A 21,414-nucleotide genomic window follows, 5' to 3' on the forward strand; every position below is an offset into this window, starting at 1 on the left:
TGCTGGCACAATTGGACATGAGCTTTGCTTGAAAACCAGGCAACTGGCAAGAAAAGTTCACAATAAGTTCTGTAATTTTATGATGGTTTCAATATTTTATTATGGTTCTTCAAATCATTTTTGGTTCTATGCTCGAGTTGGCTGATGTGGGATTCCTTAAGGCCCACCTTCCAACAGATCTTGTCCCATCGACCTCAACACCTTATCTGGGATCAAGATCAGAGATTATTTGGAGTGCCTTGGAACTTGCATACATCAATGGCAAGCCTCCTCATTGACAACAATGGGAATACAACAATGTCTCTTGATTGTCAGATCTTGCAGGTGACTCAACTTCAACACATTCATTCGTCCCTGTCAAGATGCACTCAAGTACCTTGACACTCATTTACATTATCGGTGAGTTGTCTCACATTGGTTAACGATTTTCGTCAATGATCGATAATCCAATGATTTATTTCCATGCTTGACTTCGGCACATTCATTCGCATAGTAAGAATTGTACAACAAATTTTGGTTTTGATGAAGACTATATGGTTTAATGGAATAAACAACAACTTGTAGCAGTATATTTTATTGGTTTCTTGTTGCAGCATGTTCATCTTGTTTTCATTCAACAACAACATGATGGCACCGCTACAACGCTTTTTCATTCATTTCATTTTCAAGCAAAACAATAAAATTGGGTATATTTCAGTCGATATGCATTATGTTTCATTGTTTATACTTCAGCATGCAGTACACAATCCAAATCAGCAGTTCAAACTTGGAGAGAACAACTTTATGCAAAAATTGACATTTTTTTCAACAACTATGGAAAGTTGCAATTACTGCAGCTATTGATGTAACAACCTTTTTTGTTGTTGTAGCAGCTTGCTCCAGAGAGAGTTTTGGCACAAATATTGCAAGAGATTAGAGCAGAAATAAAAAATTCCAAGCTTTTGGGTTTTCTTAGAATATGGTAAATTGAGTAAACCATGGGAACAATTAAAAAAAGTGCAAATTTCCAGCACTTTTCAGTGGGTTTTTAAGGCAAATTTTCAATTTTTATCTCTCTGCACAAATTAGGACAGAATTAGGTATTTTTGCATAGTAGCTCCTTTTCATCATTAAAAGTGGATTCTAAAGGCATGTAACGGTAAAAAAGGTAAAATACACTGTTTCCCTTCTGAATCACTCAATTTGGCCTTAAAATGAGTCTGTGGCATATGCTTTTTTGCAACATTGGACAACGTGAAGGGTGAAACATGGTAGAAATTGATTTGACCATATCTTGCAAACCATGCATTCGTTGGTCCTGAAATTTTTATGGTAAATGCATTGAGGTAGGGTAAATAAATACACAAAATTTCAAGAAATTCCAGTGTGTATTTTTCAAGAAGTTGGTTACTTTCACCTACATCCATTTCTCAATTTTATCGAGATCCATGCACCCATTGGCCGAGATCTTTTGTGGGAAGATGCATAATAGTAATGGTAACAATCTCAAAAAATTCCAAGAGAATTTCATTTACCATTTAAGAGAAATTGGAAAAACAAATGTGCTACATGAAAAAGATACATTTTGTGGAACAAGGTCAAAGTTGTAGTCAATTCATCATGGAGCAGAGTACCTGAGGCAAGTCAACACCAAATCAGCTATCAGATCATGTTCTCTTCTTCAATTCCAAAAGGTAAACTTGAGGTAAAACTAGCCTTAAAATTTTTAATTTGTTAAAAATTCTAGAAATTTTGATGAAAATCTATTGTAAACATGTAGTTCCAATTTATCTCCCATTATGTTTTGTCATACCCTTTAACAATAAATCCCACAAGATATGATTGAATCTTTATCAACAAAGTCCTACCACCCATGCAATCATCTCATTGTTTTCCTTGGTCATAATGATGTTCTTCTATGCCTTCACCACCCTCTTTGTTTAAACTTTCACTTCTTGTTAATCCATGCTTTCTTTAATGGTCCATCAACATGATGTTCTTGAGAAATAGAAAAGCTTGACCTCATGGTACATGTTTGTAGCACATGATCAAAAAGTACATGGAGCACTTAAATTATGTGTCATATTGTTCATCTTTAAACTTTTAGTGGAAGCCAAGAAATGATGAGTACAAAGACACAAGAAGAAGAAGGTTGCAACAAGGCTTTGTTCACACACTCTTGAAATCACTTGGAAGCATATTTTAGGCTTTGATAAGTTGTATAACCCTCACCAACAACTCTTATTTTGTGTTATGTGCAACTCATCTTGTCAAAGCTTCACATTTGGAAGTCTTCTTCATTCATTAGTTTGTGAGTTCTTGAAGAAACTATTTGATAACATTGTTGAAATAAGATTGGTTGCTATGCATGGATGATAATAAGACAATCATTATGGGCTGCAATCTATGATCATTTCCAGCCATACTAATGGGATGAACTTCACAAGGATGGAAAGCACATTCTATAGATGGAGTAAAAGTCTTGATGTGTTCTTCACAATACGGTATTCTACCAAGGCTTGAACAATTTGAGCACAATTAAATAGTGACAAGTAATTGGATATGATACTATGTGGGCATCCTTTCCTTTCACACAAGTTGCATATAATAAATAATGAAGGGTTGTTTTTATTAAGAAAAGAACAAATCAACAGGTATCACTTCTACCTCTATAGCATCCATGAGCAACCTCGTATGTGAAGACTTCAAGTTGTTTGACTTTCAAAGGAGGATGGGTAACTCTTCTTTCTTACTCTAATGACACAACAAGAAAGTGTAGAAACAAAGAGTTATGCTACCAGATTAGTAATCTTGAAAAACAGAGAGAGAAAAGTGCATCTTATTGAGATAGAGGGTCAATATTTCTCTCTTGGAGCTTTGGTCAAGGATTTAGTTGAAATGACAAAATAAAGGAACACAAGGAACCGGTTGGATTATGAAACTTTGCAATGCTTTGTTTGCATGAGGACATGCAAAATCTCTGGTGTGGGGGAATGTTGGGCCTCCAACTTGTCATGATTTTGTTGATGAAACCATCCATTTTTGCATCATTCCATTCACCCATTGTCATCATTTTTAACCACAATTATTCATATGCGCACCAAATTCCCGCATACATGTTTACATGGTTTATTATTATTGTTTCCATTATTTTTAATGAATTAAGAATAATTTTGCATGGTTTTACTAATGACAGTTTAGCAAGTTCAAGTTGTTTTAGTTTTTTCAAGTTTTTGTAGCTATGTCTATTGTTGAGGTAGTAGCATCACTCTAGAAGGAAATCTGACACTTGGAATTGGTTTCTAGATGCTCTAATATGGATAAATATTACTCAAATTCCACCCATCTCGCACATTTGGACCTCCAACATCAAATCAAGGGAAAAGCGCAACAATTTTAACCAATCAACTTCAAACGCATTTCTGAGAAAATAAAAGCGAATTTCGGAAAATGAAAACATGGGTTTTGTTCAGAACATGCGCAATTAGATTTGCAATGTAAATTTTTCTCAAATTCGTTATCATTTGAGAGATTTTCAAAGTTCTTTTGAGCCTTATTTTGTAGATTACGTGGATTTACGGTTTTTCAATTTTTCATTTAATGCACAGTCAACAAAAAGGCTTGAACGAGCCATTCCTTAGAAAATTCGTGGCATAGAGATAAGTTTGATCAGATTTGGGCTGATCTTTGTTCCAAAAATCCATGAAATTTTATTTGATCTGATATCATGACCAAAACTCAAGAAAGAAAATTATGAGTTTGTTAATTGTCTCAAAATTCTACAAATTGCAGTCTCTTTGATCAGAGGAGGGATGATCAGAGATGCCAAATATTATTAGAGATTTCAAGGAATCTTAATTTGTAATTTTTGCTGCTTATTGAAGGAGAAGAACTCTATTTTTTTCATTGAATGTAATTTTTTAATATGGCACAACTCTGAATGAAATTGATGATTTAAATATCTTCTTTTGATCTGAGTTTTCAATACCTTGAAGTCCTTAGGAGGCCCCTTTGTATATCTATGAGAATAGTATAGATTCTTTCCATTTCTTTCATATTCTCATGAATGGTTTGTTTTACATAGATTAATTGTTTATGCTTATCATAGATTAAAAACGCATGCTTTCCATAGATTAAATGTTTATGCTTTCTTAGATTAAAATGTTCATGATTCCATAGATTAAAGTTTGTAAGTCTTAGAACAAAATCTTCATGGTTTAATAGGGTAAAACCTCATGTTTTCTTAGATAAATAATCTTTATGTTTTTTTTATTCTAGTTTAACATTAATTTCCTTTCCAAAAACTTAGTACTTTCATAGTTTATATTAAAGAATCTAATTTCCTTTTGAAGTTTCCAATTCATTTTAGTTATGCATAAATATTGAAAGCTAATCTCCTAGCACATACAATGTAGTGTACTTCGCAAGCTCACATACCTAGATTGACATATTAATGCAAGTAATTTAACAGTCAATTAAATTACCCAACAACTATACAAATACTTATCTGAAGGAGACACCACCTCTGCTCTAAATAATTCAGGATCCCTCTTCCACTTGTAAAATAAATAAGTGCCAAAGCACATTCCTATTAAATAAATAAAAAAGGGGTGAAAAAAGAGAAAGGATTCCTGTGCAAGGAGGTGAAGCAAGTGACTTCGTCGTGGTGCTATCTAGGATCGTTGGAAGTGAAGCAATGATTTTGCTTATGTAGTGACTTTGTTGAGGTATTGTTTAGGCCCGTTGGGAGCAGAGCAACACCAGAGATGAAACTCATACTTTGAACATCTTAAACTTGATGCACATTCTACCCTTTCCTAAATCAAAACAATTGTGATTTGGCAATCCTTTATATGTGTTTAATTGAGTAAGGGACTGGAGGGTACTATATCTATAAAAAGGTTAATTAGGGAAGCCAAGGTAATCCAAAATATGAATTAATACTTCCTTAAAGACTGAGACCTTTCACTTAGAGAATTAAACCTAAGCAGAGAAGCTGGAGTTCTACTAGTGTGTCACCAAGTGTTGTCGTTGGGATCAACACCCTCCAAAGTTTTTCCTACACTTGAAATTTTTTATCCTACTGAGGATCTTATGATTTAACATCCTATGGTCACTCCATGGTCATTGGAAGTTTCATAAATAGTTTAAGTCTTCTTCCTAGTTTTAATTGTCAAGTCACTTGCACACACATTTTCAATCGTCGACAAGTTCATGAGAATACTTCCTTTATGAAAGCTTGAACATGCATAACACCATCCATTAAGACAGTGCATGTGCAATGTTAAACTCATGTCAACAATCAGTGCGCACTTTAATTGACAACCCCCCCTCAATTTGTTGCGTTTGTACTTCTATTTTGGTGATTTTTCTCAACTGTTGTCTTTTGTGTATTTTCACTTTCGCAAGTGTCACTTTCACATTCACGCTATCGTTTTGACTTGATTTTAATTTAATAAGTGTGATTTTCATGTTATCTTCACCTTGGCATGTGTCACTTTTAAGGTCATTCACATTTTGCAAGTGTCGTATTCATGTTTTCCTCATGTTGCAGGAGTTGTTTTTTGTTTTCACTCCTGTATGTATCACACCTTTTCAGACCACGAAGATAGTTCTAGCACACTCTTATGCAATACACGGTATTACATATCATTAGAATATGCACTAGACACATTATTAAAGCTAATCACACCTTTTTATCACATTCGTCACTCCTCTCATAACTTATGCTCTAAGTGTTGTAATGTGTCATTTAAACAATCACACTTAGGAATAGGTGTCACTTTGTGTTATTTTAGGGCGTTACTATTGTTCATGAGTCATGTGCATTCCATTAGCTTGTATTGATGGAATTTATGTGTGTTATTCATGTCTGAGTCATGTTAGGATGCATTTCTTTCTCCCACTCTATTGGTCAAACACTTAGCCATTTTGAGAGCTCTTCTTGGTCCTTCAACCTAGTGCACGTTTTAAAGGAATTAATCCTCTTACAAGGTGATAATCACAACTTATTCATGAGCCTCATTAACGTATCTTTCCTCCCATACTTGTGCATTAAGTATTTTCTAAGGTATCCTCCCTCTCACAGTGCATTAATACTTCTTAAGGATAAGTCACCTAGCCTTGTCTTGTCTCCTTCAATGAAAATTGCACTCCAAATGAACAAGTAACATTTGTTAGAGAGAATGACATCCTTCCAAGCCTGAGCACACTTCAAAAAAACTAAGTTCACTTCAAAACAGTGAAGTGCACCTCAAACGCTCAGTGAAAAAGCACACTTCAAAACAATAAGGACCTTCTCTCCTCTAAAAGGTGCACTCTGGACAAACAAGGACCTTGTGGCCTTAAAAAGTGCACTCTAAGAGCCTGAGCATACTTCAGAACAATGAGCTCACTTCGGGACTATGAGCACACTCCTTCGACTCGAAGAACTGCTCCCTCCTTGAGCACATGACGCACTCACGAAGCATGAAGCTTCATTCTTCTTTTAGAGCGCATGGCGCACTCATGAGGCATGAAGACTTAGAGCACATGGCACAATCATGAAGCATGAAGCTTCATCCTTCCCTTTGAGTGCATGGTATAGTGAAAAAGCCTGAATCTTAAGCACACTCCTTTGGTGCGAAGCACTGCAACCCCTTTGATCACATGAGTGAATCTTGAGGGACTGAGTGTTTCTCATTCATCTCTTTGGCATGCACCTTGCACCCTCCTTGTTCTCATGAGTGCATGAGTACACCTTGAAGGCATAAGGTCCTAAAGCCTCACTCCTTTGTCCCTTTAGATTGCGCTCTTGTGCCCTCTTATTCTCTTTGAGTACATGAGCATACCTTAAAGGCTTGAAGGCCTGACGTGTGACTCCTTCGTCTCTTCAGAGTATGCCCTTGCACCCTTGAATTCTCTCTCCCTTGTTTGAGTGCAGAAGCGCACCTTGAAGATCTCTTTTGAGCCTTGATGAGTTTGATTGTTCCCTCCTAATCAATCCCCCTTGTTTTAATTCTCTCACATGCCTATCATGAGTTGATCATTCCATGAGATAAGTAGTGATAGAATAGATTTTTTAAGACTAATTTTTCCTTTCTATTAATGATATTCATTCATAGGAGTACTATCTCAACATTACAAGGAGATGATCAAGTAGATAGAAAGGAAAAAACATAAAGAAACACTTGTGGAGAAGAAGAAAAAAAATAATAATCATGAAGATATGAAGCAGATCATGGGTCGAGACCGAAAAATACATTGCATGATGACTTAGAGGATTCAAATATTTATCAAAGACCCTTTGGAGGGTGGAGACATGTAACAAATTGGACTTTTCATGAATATTAATTATATATGAGATCTATCATCGAGAATGCAAGACAAAGTAGTAAGGAAGAGAGCTTGGCATTGCCACCTCATCATGAAGTTCATGTCATCATTGTCAAGTTTTAATTTGTACTAGTTTCATCATAATAGATAATGTGTCTTGCCACATAATGTGGAATGTAATGATGTATTCTCAAGAAAGGAAAAAATGTAATGTGTGGAATTATAAGGTCATATGTAGAACATGATGAGTCACGTAGTCATATAGATCATAATATATAATATATCCATGATGCAAGAGTGGGTGAATCAAAAGGGAGAAGTCACCACCACCACCACCACTAGAAAAGCACAATTACACCTGTAATCACCACCAACACTAGAAAAACACAACTACATTTAAAACCATTCAGAATAACACTAAATGATATTAAATGATACCACCTACTCAATAAATTGTTTCAAACTCAAAACCCCAGCCAAGAACATCCAAGAAATTGTAAAAACATTCACAATAACTCATCCTCAAGAAATTTCTCTAGTTATTGATACATAAAACAATATGGAAGTCATAGTAAACAACCAATTTTTCTCCACAAGTTCTAGCAATGAATCTAGCTGAGAAGTGCTTCTTTTATTCATACAAGAGATTTAGCACCCTTCTCATTGAAATAACAACATTTTCCAAGGAAAAGTTATAAGAAAATATAGAATTTCTTTATCCCTTTATAAACCCTATAGATAAAACCGTAATACATAAAATATCCATGATAAAAAAAGTGGATGAGTCAAAAACCCCTTAATAATTCTCCCAAAATGAAGTAAAACATGTTCATATGCCAAGTCATCCTCCATAAATGCATGATAAATCCACACATATGGCATATGTGATCTCCAAAATGTGGACGACTCTGTCAAGGGTCATATGTAGGGGCACCAAAGTGAAATGTTACCTTAAAAGGGTGAAATGTTCCATCCAAAAAAGGTTCCAATTCATCTATAAAAGGTGATGCACTTCATCAAAAAGGTGCCACATCCTCTCTACAAGGGTGTTATACCCTCAATTTGACCAACATCCTCCTAAGGAAGTGGAACAATCTCTCAAAAAGGTGGGATGACCTCCTCCAAGTGTGCAACTAACTCTTAAAATTCCTCCTAAATACCAAGTCATGGCCATTCATAGTATATCATTGAAAGAGGGGATCAAGTAGCTCAATGTAGTCATCTTTTGGATGCATGTACACACGTCTAATGAAGCATAGAAAGTGATTGATATCAAATGTAACTACCATTAGGTATATCACATCAAGCACCATCTTCAAACTTCATAATAACACGTATAATTCATAATGTTTTCCAGGTTTAGGTATGGGATGGTCACCATTAGTTCCCATTACATGTTTTATACCCAAGAAGAGTAGTTCTTTACAAATCCCATCAAGGAGTAGGTGTAGTGGTGGATGGTATGGCTTGTGCAAATAAATAAATGAATTCTATTTCATAGCCTTGTTTGGTTGTTTAAAATATTTGTCGACATGAACACCTTTGTTGAGGGAGTGCTTATGCATTGAGTTACCTATTCCTTGACATTATTTTTTACTACTTCTTTACTTGCCTTTTTCCTCTCTCTTTTTCTTTCATTTCATTGAGTCCTCTTTTTTTTTTTTTTTTTTTTTTTTTATGTCTATATGGGACTTGATATAGTTTCATTTAGTCATTTTTTAATATGTATTTAATTCATAGGAGTAAGGGTAATTGCCTCATCGAAAGGGGGAATTGCTCAATCTTTGATTTGGCTTTGTCACAATTCGTTATATCCCTTCATTTTTATTTTGCATTTTGACCTTTATATATTGTATTTTCCCCTTTTGTTTCTAATTTATCTTCATCAAACTTGTGTTTACAAATACTTCTCATGCGAATATGAAACATGAACATTTCTATTGTATATAACAATCAATCATGTGCATAACAATTGAAACATGAAAGATGGGAAGTGTTAAGTATGGATTATAACCTAAACATGCTACACCTCTCAAAGCACCCAATAGTAAAATTATACCCACAATGAAACAAGAAAAAAAAAAAAAAAACAAATTTAGATTGTTATGATCCATTATCCAACTCAACCAATGGTCACTACTTCCATATCAAATACATAAGGAAACAATGCTTAATATGAAGCAATGAAAAAATATACCTCATTTTCAAGCATCGTAATCATCAAATGTGAATGAATTGAGAAAAATGTATGAAGCATCATCAATTGATTGTGGAGAACCATGGATTCCATCTATGGAACTGATATATGCGATCAAGATCATTGGATAAAATATCTCTTCTATTTAGCCCTATATATGAATGGATAACATCTACCTCCAACATGGGAACATGTGCTCATCATAGAGCACATGAAAATATAATAATCTCTAGAATTCCAAGGCCACATTGTACATCAATCTAAAAATTACAAACCACACAACCATTAGTAAAAAATGTTTTGGACGATACAATCCCCTTGGTATATGAAAAATGAAAGGAAATATGATAAAAAATTACATCACTTTTTAAAGACAATATTAGACTGAATGCAACTAATTAAGAATGCATGAAGTCAAGCAATAATGGAAAACAAAAGCAAGAAAGAAAAATCAAGATGCATTATAAAAGAAACATATAAAATGATTAATTGATTCAAAGAAACTCATTCAACCTACTCTAAAGGCTACTTGACATAAGAAAGTGATAGGTATAAACACACAATCAATGAAGCCACCCTAGTATCTCATCATGGTCAACAAATATATACATATTTATGAACCAAACGAAGGATATCTTAAGTACAAAATGATCATGAGATGGTACAAAATTACATAATTACCAAACATATAATCCAACACATGGGAGTGAACAACAACAACACAATCATTCTAGGATTGACATATGCATTACAAGATTTCCATATTGATCTTTGAATGAGGCTGCAATATAATAATGATGGCTCATTCTTGCACCGATCAAGGTCTTCATGATTCAACCTTTGCATCTCATAAGGCTAACCCACACACTTTGATAAATAGCCTTTCTGTCTTCCATGTATAATATCATTCCCTGAGGCTCGAGATGGAATCATAAGAAATAAGAAAATTAGTTTCTAGTTGCTCAACAAATATGTGGATGAAAAATGGGCATAAATTCAAATCATTAAAAGAAATTTGCTTCCAATTTAGGGCTTGTGGAACTTATATATGTGGTTGGAAATCCTTGCAATAAGTGAACAAGTGAAAACATATTTTCTCCACAGATATTCCATACCAAATACATATTTCCCACCTAGATTTTTAGTGACAAAATGATGATCAGATGAATAAATGCATGACCATAAATTTATCTTGTGGATGTCTATGGACCTCATGAAATTTATAGCCATAAAACGGTCTATTAATGTTGTCGTTTTTTTATCAATATTTTCTTCAAATTTTAGAAGAAAAATGGTTGTAAATTTTTTGCATTTTCATCATCAACAATATGTTCTCCAATCTGAAAATTTTCTAAACTATCCATGAGAAAACATGGATAATAAAACATTTGCTAGGGATGGTTATCCCAAAGTAAACAATTTTGCGATATTGATTACATTATCACCATCATAAATAGGATCCCCGTCCAAAGGAAAAAAACATGTATCTTATTTATGCCTCCCAATATGTAGAAGACCATTAATATTTTCAATCCCATGCCTATCATTTTCTTCATTCAATGAGAAATTGACCAAATCTAATGTTTTTTCTACAAACTCTTTCTTTTTCCAAACCACCAAAGGACGCATCATAAAACTAAAAACTTAGAAAATAGTACAAATTACCAAATCCTTGCCTTCATGTGAAGAAGAGATGTAAACTTGGATTCCTTCATCTCCACTAAATAGAGAAGCGATTACCTTCTCAAATTCATCATCACTTGATAGTTTTTCTTCAAATTAATTCTCGTCAAAATAGCAACAATAAGAATCACCAAATTTGGAATTTTGTGAATATATAAGGCTTATCAAACCATATTGTTCATGAAAAGGAGTGCTCTTACAAATATGGTCCTCGTTAGAGTCATGTTTTTCATTGCGCTCATGAGGTGGCTCTTTCTTTTCTCTAAATGTTTGATAACTTCCTTCATTTTCATGTTTTTCATGTTCTAGGCCTCGATGGGAACTTGGAGTTTTATATGTTCAAAATTATCATGAAATTCCTCGTGTATGAAATATGAAATTCTTCATCAAAAGCAAATGATGTTTAATGTGATCTTGCTCATAATTCTTCTCATGTGCTTGATATTTTATTGGATCACAAGTAACTATTGCTACTCCTTATCATTATGAAAGGTTACTATAAATCTTTAAGAATCTCTTCATACTATTCTTCATCATAATACGGATCCCAACATTTGAGGAAAAGAATTATCAAACCAACAAAAGAAGATGATTTCTCTATGTTACTACAATCTTGATCCACTTGTTTGGATCTTCTTCCAAACAAAATAAAAATAGTTTTATCCATATGTACTCATGTATCACATTGATGTTTGACATATATTTAAAAATTATGAGATGTGCTGGGTAGCAAAAAAAGAACCATCAATCTTTGGAAATTTCTTCTCCCACTTTGGAGGAAGTTGTTGTCGTTGCTACAACACCCTCCAAAATTTTGGCTTACATTCAAATTTCAGAGCCTACTTTAACTTTGCACGCTGTCATCACAAACATTAAGAGTCATTGCATGAGTTTTCTCTAAGTTTTTTGGTCCCATTTGTGAGAAAATCAAAGTGTCATCTTTTATCACGTTAAGTGTCACACAATGTACAAAATCTAGTTTTGGTGTTTTCAAAGGGTAATATTTGTGTAAATGAGTTGGTCTTACCATGTAAACATGTGTCACACTCATTTCCAAATTTTTAGGCACTATTGCACAAGTGTCGTCACTGTCGTCACAAAGTGTATCTTTGGTGTCGCACTTGGTGTAAGCCCATCACAAAGTTGTCACATTGAGGAAAGTATGTTGTTAATATGTTTTGGATGATCTATGTTGTGTCATCAAGTTTTCTAAGTGTGTGATCTGTAACTACCCCTCCCACATTTACCCAAATCCACAAGCTCGACAAGGTAAACATGAGATGAGAGTTACTGTGTGATACCTAATTTCCAAGATGCACTTATGGAAAAAGGGGTCCACATGTCCAGAACTGACTACAAACACCCAACGACACATGATCACACTGCTATCAGCCTAATTTAACCCAACCCTATTTCATTTCAGTTTCATTTCCTTAAATTTAATACAATTTTTTATTTTTGGTAGTTTTTCGGGGTTCTAAACTTCTAAGGTTGTTTTGAGGGCCTAAACAGAATTTTCAAGGAAAATGGAGACATTGGAAAAGTGCTAGACCATTTTATTTTCTTGTTTTTGGATTCTCATGGAGATCTTCCAAACGAGGTATTATGATAATCAAATGAAGATCGTAGGCCAAAGTTATGACCCCGGGAAATTGGAGGTCCAAATTACTCATTTATACAAACACATTGTGTAGATAGTACTTGTAGGTTATAAATACATATTTGTTCGTTAATTCAATAATCTTGTCGGAGAATCACTGAGAAGGCCCTATGCCCTCTCTGCATAGTTGCAACACCACTTATTAGTCCATACATTCATTAATTGATCAATGGCTAAACAATTCATGACAAGATCCATAGAAGACACACATCTTATGAACAATATAACCAGCGTATAAACCAGAATAATAACAGTAATAGAACAACCATTAAATCCACCTAATAACAAGTACATTTACTCACAAAATTCCAGATAAAGAGAGATCTTCTTAACACATGCAAATCCAACCAAGTCAGGGACTTCCACACACCACTCGATCATAGATTGGGCTAAACCAAATCTCTCTTTCAGCCAATCACCCCCATGCCATATTTCAAACATGAATGTGTGATCTCATGGAATAAACCAAAATAACCAAACCAGGGCTTCTAGAGGCCAAATTGCCTCAAACCTCAACCAGTGATTCCACCTCACGGCTAGACATCACTATCCATCACTAGACTGGTCTCCACCAAAGTTGTCTAGGGTTCTAGAGAGTTTTTCCCAACCCGACTCCAGGACAAGTAAATCAACCTACAAATGTCGCAGGGCTCCAGAGCATTTTTCCAAACAAGGCTCTAGGACTAGTAACTCAACCCACCAAGGGCTCTAAAGCTTTTGTCCAACCAAGGCTACCAGGACTAGTAACTCAACCAAACTTGTTCCAGGGCTTCTAGAGCGTTTGTCCAACCAAGGCTCCAGGAACTAATAACTCAACCCACAACCATAAGGAACATGAGCACTAATCAAAAAACAAAAAAAGGAAAACCCACAACAGCAAGGATATACAGGAAATGTAAAGGCTAGGAAAAACCTTTGTCAATCCAGGAAATCCTTCATGCCAATGAAAAATCCTAACAAAATAACCACATGCATACACCATGCATGCCAAAAATTCAATTAAATCATACATGAAACTCAATACCTACAAAGAAATCCAGCTGCAGTTGTTGATCCTGTCGTCCCCTTGTGCTTTCCTGCTTTCCTTTTCCTTCTTTCTCCAAATCCAATGTGCTCCAACAATTCTCCATGATTTCTCTAAGTGTGCGAGAGAGAGAGAGAGAGAGAGAGAGAGTAGAAGAGAGCTCCAAGCTAAAAATGACAAAAATCTATGGACTGATCCTTGGAATCCTTTTTATCATTGGGGTCTCTATTTTCTTCATTTTTCCTCTATTTTTATTGAATTTTCCTCACATGAAATTATGTGACCTTTCACCTTCCTTTTCTCCTATTTTCCATTATTCATAGATAAAATGCCAATCAATGCCACTTTTCCTTTGCCATTTCCTTTTTCCATAGCCATTAATTAATCACAAGTGATCCCCATCACTATGCTTTTTCCCAACATTCAACTTGGAATACATGTCCCATGACCTTCATCTTATTTTTTTCCTTTATTAACTTTATTACATGGATTTTTAACTAGGGATGTTACAGAACCCTCCCCCTTGGAGGGACACTGTCCTCGGTGTTCAATGACACTTATAAACCAACAAAAAAAATGTTTCCCATGGAGATTTATAACACAACTCGATGTAGCACTTACATCATATCATACTACTGAAGGCTTATCCAACATATCATGAACACCCTACCGCTTATTGGAGCTTTATAACACAACTCGATGTAGTATTTACATACATATGCATATACATATAGAAATAACCAAAACACAACATCAAGACATATATCAAAGCACATTTGCTCAACCAACAAATATAGAAGGATACATAGATCACATTTGATCAACCATCTCCCGTGTAGCTTCATCGGGCCCAAAGTGCTTCCACTGCACTTTAACTTGCTTGATTGCTTGATTCCATAACATGAGCATATTTTGGTGTAAAATGCACTGAGGTTCTGGTTGTAATTCTCCTTCTAGCTCCACCTGCAATACAAACTAGTCAATCGCATGATCAACATATTTGCATACTTCTTAAGTAATGACACATGGAAAACATCATGGAATTTCATTGTCAAAGGCAGTGCAAGTCAGTAGGATACTGGTCCAATCCTCTCAAGAATCTTGAAAGGCCCGCAATACCGAGGTGCTAGCTTGGCACACGATCAAATCCTCAAGAAGCCCCTCTTTGGCTTGATGCGCAAGTAAACTTGTTCCCCAACCTGAAACTCCTTAAACATTCTGTGTTGATCTACATTACTCTTTTTTCTATCTTGTGTTGCCTTTAGATTCTTCTTGATAACTTGCATTTCCTATTCCATTTCTGCCAACATGTATGTCTTATTAATACCTTGTTCACTGGATCACTCCAACTAATGGGAGTATTACAACTCCTCTCATAAATTGCCTCAAATAGACTCATCTTCAAAGATTCTTGATGCCCATTGTTGTAAGCAAACTCACTCAATGGTAAATACTCTTCCCACTTCTACTGGTGATGCATAACATACATTTTCAACATGTCCTCTAGAATCTTGTTGAACCTCTCTATCTATCCATCTGTCTGCAAATGATAAGTTGTATTGAGGGCCAAATCTATACCCAAACCTGCAAATAGATCTTTCCATAACCTAGAAGTGAACTTGGAATATCTATCAGAAACAATCTTCTTTGGAACCCAATGCAACTGCACTATATCTCTGATAAAGACCCGAGCTACCTCACTAGCTGAATGAGTAGAATTCACTATTCCATATGAACTCATAGTTGCTATGTGATTTACATATACTCTTCTCCTAAGAGCATCTGAAACCCTATTCTCTTTACCCTTAATATATATGATATTGAAGTCAAACTCATTAATCATAGCCAACAATCTAGCTTGCCTGGCATTCAAATTAGGTTGGTCAAAAAAATATATCAACCCACTATGATCACTCATCACAATGAACCTCTTTCCTAGAATATAATGTCTCCAAATCTTCAATGCATGGATGATTGCTACCAACTCAAGATCATGCATCACATAGTTCTTCTCATTCTCATTCAGTTTCCTTGACTCATAGCATACTACTGTCCTTTCTGCATCATATCTCCACCAAGTCACCTCTTTCAAGCATCTGTAAATACCACAAATTATTTATTTGAGTCTGCAATCTTTAGAACTAGAGCGTTGGTAAGTAATTGCTTCAACTCCTAAAAGATAGTTGCACATTCCTTTTTCCATTCAAATTTATTTCCTTTCCTCTGCAATGATATAATAGGATATGAAATCCGTGATAAGTTCCCGATGAACCTCCTATAGTAACCTACCAACCCCATGAATGATATGACCTCATCCACATTCCTAGGAGCTACCCTTTCCATGATAGCTCTCATCTATTCTGAATCCACTGTTATACCTTCCTTGGAAACCACATGCCCCAAGTAATGAGCTTATGTATGAAAGAAATTTCATTTACTAATATTGGCATACAATTGATGCTCTCTTAACAATATCAATACTTCTACTAAGTATTCGACATGTTCTTCCTCATCCTTAGAATATATCAATATCTTCAATGAAGGCAATCACAAACTTGTCCAGATAAGGGCGCAACACACTATTCATCAAGCACATGAAAGTAGTTGGAGCATTACTGAAACCAAAAGGAACTGCGACAAACTCATAATGCCCATACCTGGTCTAGAAATCAGTCTTATAGATGTCCTCTTCTTTGATGCATACATGAGTCCTAATCCCAAATCAATCTTCGACAACACTATTTCTCCCTTCAACTCATCAAAAAATTCATCAATCCTCGAAAATGGATATTTGTTCTTGATCTTCACCTTGTTCAATTTCCTGCAATCTATTCATAACCTAATAGTACCATCCTTCTTCTTCACAAATAATATCGGTGCACCCCAAGGCGACACACTTGGCCTAATGTGTCCCTTGTCAAGCATTTCCTTCAAATACAACTTCATTTTCACTAACTCTAGAGTGCTCATCCTGTAATGTGCCTTCAATGTTGGTGCTTCTCCTGGCATCAACTCAATAGAAAAATCCACTTCCTTGTGAGGTGGTAACTCTGAGACCTCTGTTGGAAATACATCCTGAAACTGTTGAAAAACTAGGTACCTGCTCAAGACTTCTACATCCTCAATATCCTTACCTCTGTCACTGGAAATATGCACTACAAATAGGACACACCCTTTCCTACGACTGCGCTTTTCCTTCATAGTTGTAACCATTCTAACTCATGTAGCCTGCTTATTTCCATGCAAGATTCTATGTTCTCCATTTTCGTCCAAGTACTCAATAGCCTTATCATAGCAGTCTACCTTAGTCCTATGAATGTATAACCAATCCATACCCAATATCATATTGTATGATCCCAATGGAAGAACATTTAGATGCCCTAATGTAGACATACCTTTAAGCTCAAGTTCACAAGATCTTATCCAATCATGAAATCTCTTCTTAGTACCTGTAGCCAACTGCACTAACCAAGATTCTACATGTACTTCTTTATTCAAACCACACTTATCCACCAGGTCAGGACTGATATAACTATAGTTAGATCCAGGGTCAATCAAAATAGGCACAAATTGATAACAAAGATTACCCCCCATCTCGATAATAGATTCTTGTTGATCAACCTGCCTATTATTCAATGTTGCGTAAATCCATGGAATACTTTGTCCAACATCCCCAACTGTCTGTGCTTCCTTAGCACCGCAAATATGTGGTCTGCCACCTTAATGTTGTGGGAAATCTCTCCTGTGATGATCATGGCCACAAGTCCAACATTGTAAAGGCTTCCTACCCTCACCCTTGTTCTGTTCCTTAGACTGAACTCCCTATCCTCTGCCAGATGTGTTGAACTTCTTGTGTGGAACTGCATTCTCTTTGTTACCTGTATCCAGTAATCTTCCTCGCTTCTTATCCCACTTTCCCTTATTCTTGTCATTACCCTTCCAATTCTTCTTAGTCTCAAACCTATGCTTTGATTTCTCATAACAGTGTTTCAACTTTCTGAAGGCTTCCTCCAACGATCTAGGCTCATCAAAATCGATCCTGTCCTTGAATGCTACCGACAACCCACTGATGAATATTTGAATATTTGTTTTCTCATCCTTAAGATAAGGCACGTACCTCAACAAATCCAAGAACCTACTAGTATACTCCTCGTCCGTCATAAATCCCATATTAAGCTCATAGAACTCTTTTTCCCTATCATCATAGTATCTCTCAGATAGATACTTCTTCCTGAAAAGTCTCTCAAACTCACTCCAACTCAACTCCTCTTCCTGAATACCTATGTGTTACCAGGAATAATGTCTATGCAGCGCTGCTAATCCCACTAAGGTTAGTAGCTACCTTAGAAACAAAAAAACTAAAACTACTTTTGTTTTCCTTTATGAGAGATAGATGAGAGAAGAATAAAGGAGACCAACCTCTGTCTTGCGCTTGGCTCCTTGCTCGATTCCTCTCTCTTCTGATAGTCCTTTGCTACTTGCTTTCTTGTGTACCCAGCTTCACAGAGTACCTGTAGAATCAAAGCAGCATAACAGTATACGAGAACATAGATCTATTATCATAAGCAATATAGGATCAGATGTATATTAACCACACAAATGCATAAAACATCCATCACACAAGTGTATGTAGGAAAACTTGAATAGCTTTATTGATAATCAGGAAAGAGCCAAGAGAATTACAACCAATTGTTCTGACCCAGCATCATCCTCTCAGCAAGAAGCCCTTCTTCACCTCATGAAAAGCTTAGATCACCCAACGCTATGATATTGCACCAAGAAACCAGCAGCACTTCCTTACAAGATGCAAAATTCCAGCCTCTGGATCTCTGGGATGAGGGATCCATATATAGATGTCTGCAAGGGAGGTGAGTCAGCTTTTGAGATTTGATTAGTGTCTTCTCTCTGATAGTTCTTGATTCCACTTGGAGATTGATGATCTCTTACTCATCCCTGGTCGAATTCAGAGAGGCAAGTGTCACAGGAGAGGTTTCTGGAAGATTCCATGCTCCTCCACCTTGCAGATTGACCCTGCCATTTGTCCCTTCTCGCCCATCGCAACCCATAGAAGGGATTTTTGACATGCATCGCACCTACTGTGTGTATTCAGGTGGGATGCAACGCACTTTGCCTATGGAGCAGGTGAAATGGTCCAATTTTGACCAGTTCTGAGTAGTTTTTCATGGAGAACTTCTGGGAGAAGATGTAATCAGTTGACCTTGTTCTTTTAGGGGTCGGAACAACACTTTTAGGGACTTAAGAGCCCTTGGTTTATTGACATTTATGATTGGGGTTGCAGTGCCCAAAAATGTCTATAACACTATGACATTATTTACACCATCCCACCAAATTTCTACTTTGCCCTTAAGAATGAAAGTAGTTATCTTGGATTTCATATTCTCCAAGTACTCATGCAATCTGAAGAACTTATTCATCCCAAGTAACTGAGCTTCTGTAGAATTTTGTAGAATTTTTCCTACAAATTAGCTAGCTTTGATACCATGTAGAACTTTTTCTACAAATAAGCTAGCTCTGATACCATGTAGAAATTTCCCACCTGTAGATCAACTTGGTAATGCAATGTACTAAAGCAAAACACTTTATCTACTTCTACAAACAATTTAGCGGAAGCTTAATCAACCATGAGAAACATCAATAAGAACACATATAACTGATAATAAGGAATCAATCACACATAACACAGAAGAATTTACCCGGGGAAAGCACCTGCCTAAAACCCCATCTCTGTATTATCATACAAGTGGAAATATAGTCTGGATTACACAAAGCCTTAGCTCGGAAGTTATCCAGCTCTCATTACAATCCCTCTACTACTCATAGATAGTCAAAGGCTTCTCACAAACCTTCTCCTCTGCCCTCCAAGCCTCCTATTTCCTTGTGCAATTTCCTTGAGGTACAGTGCTGCCACCTGTGTGAATTGGTCTCTTCACACACTCACTAACCTTTGATCTAACTGCGCAAACTTGAAGGAGATAAATCCTCATCATGGATGAGCTTCCTTTATAGGAAAAATATTCATCCAACTGATAATACACAGTCTCTTCTTTGATCTCAACTGGGTCTCTAACAGAACTGACATGCATCAGTTATCCATGAGTGAATACACAGTTATCTGAAAAATAACAATTGTCACATGCATGCAAGCATCAACAAACTGTATCTCATTAATTTAACAACTTGCTAAATTAATCTAACTGAACTTGACTAAGTTAAACTAAGTCAACTGATCCTCTCAATATAGAACTCATCCTTAATTCCTCAATTAGTGGAGAAAATCAAGGACACATTCCCCAATCAATGGAGAAATTATTACATGTTCTCACAAAGAATTCAAGTTTGATTTTCCTTAACTAATTAACTCATGGAGAATTAATTAATTAATATTCAAACTGCTGGTAAGACCAAATTCGAATTTTACTTCCTATTTTAGACCAGGGACTGTCTAAAAATAGGAATCCAACTTGAACTGCTAAAAATAGAACTTCTATTTTTAGCACTTCCATTTTCATTCCCTGTTTCCCAATCCAGCACTGATGCCCAAACTGCTATTTTTAGTAGTGCTATTTTTAGTACTTCTATTTTTAGGAATTTCTTGTTGCCATTTTTCAACAGCTTTTGCATCCTGTGACTTCTTCATTTCTCCATCAAAGGTAGGTACATTTTCTTTCTTAAACTCCTCTAGAAAGTACTGCTTCTCACTCCTCCTATACAGATGGTAGCGGCGATGACAATGTTGTCTCTCTGAACCAGAACTATAATGAAATTCACGATCATTATCCCTCCTTTCAAGTGTATCCATGGACCTACCATCTCTGACTGTATCATCCCTGTCAAACTTGTATCCTGATTGAGACCTATTTCCATATGTGCCATTAGTTATTTCCTCTTGTCCATGACTAATCCTAAGCGGTCTCTACAAGTTTGAAAAACTCTAAAGAATCATTGCATTAACCTCTATTGTTTCTCTTGTGCCTTAGCAAGTACTTCCTATGACTAAATGATCCTATCATTATTTGCTTTGAAATTTCTTATCTTTGCATTCAAACTTCTCAATGTATCTGCTATGTGAGGCGAGTGGTCACCACCATGCTGCTCATCTGATCTATAAGGAGAATCATGTGAATTGTAGTCTATGATCTTTCTTGTCATTCTTGACCCTCTACTTCCTGCAAACATACCATGTCAGATAACCAAATATAAACAAAATCACACGTGCCTCAGTGAAGTTCAGGGGAGGTTATCTCGTCTACATCAATGATTATATATATATATATATATATATATATATATATATATAATGAAATAAACATACCAACATCAACATCATCAACCTATACATGACGACACAACCGCAACAATGACCAACACCATGCATACATATCAAGCATATATACAATTGAAATACATGCATGACAAACACATTCTGCCCATCCAGTCCAACTGTTGAACCTGGGAGCTCTGCTACAACTCTGTAACCACCCTACCTACATTTACCCAAATCCACAAGCTCGCCAGGGTAAACATGAGACCAGAGTT

This window comes from Pinus tabuliformis, chromosome 6 (genome assembly GCF_031772625.1).
Source record: "Pinus tabuliformis cultivar Carrire ecotype Pingquan chromosome 6, CPIR1, whole genome shotgun sequence".
NCBI lineage: Eukaryota > Viridiplantae > Streptophyta > Pinopsida > Pinales > Pinaceae > Pinus > Pinus tabuliformis.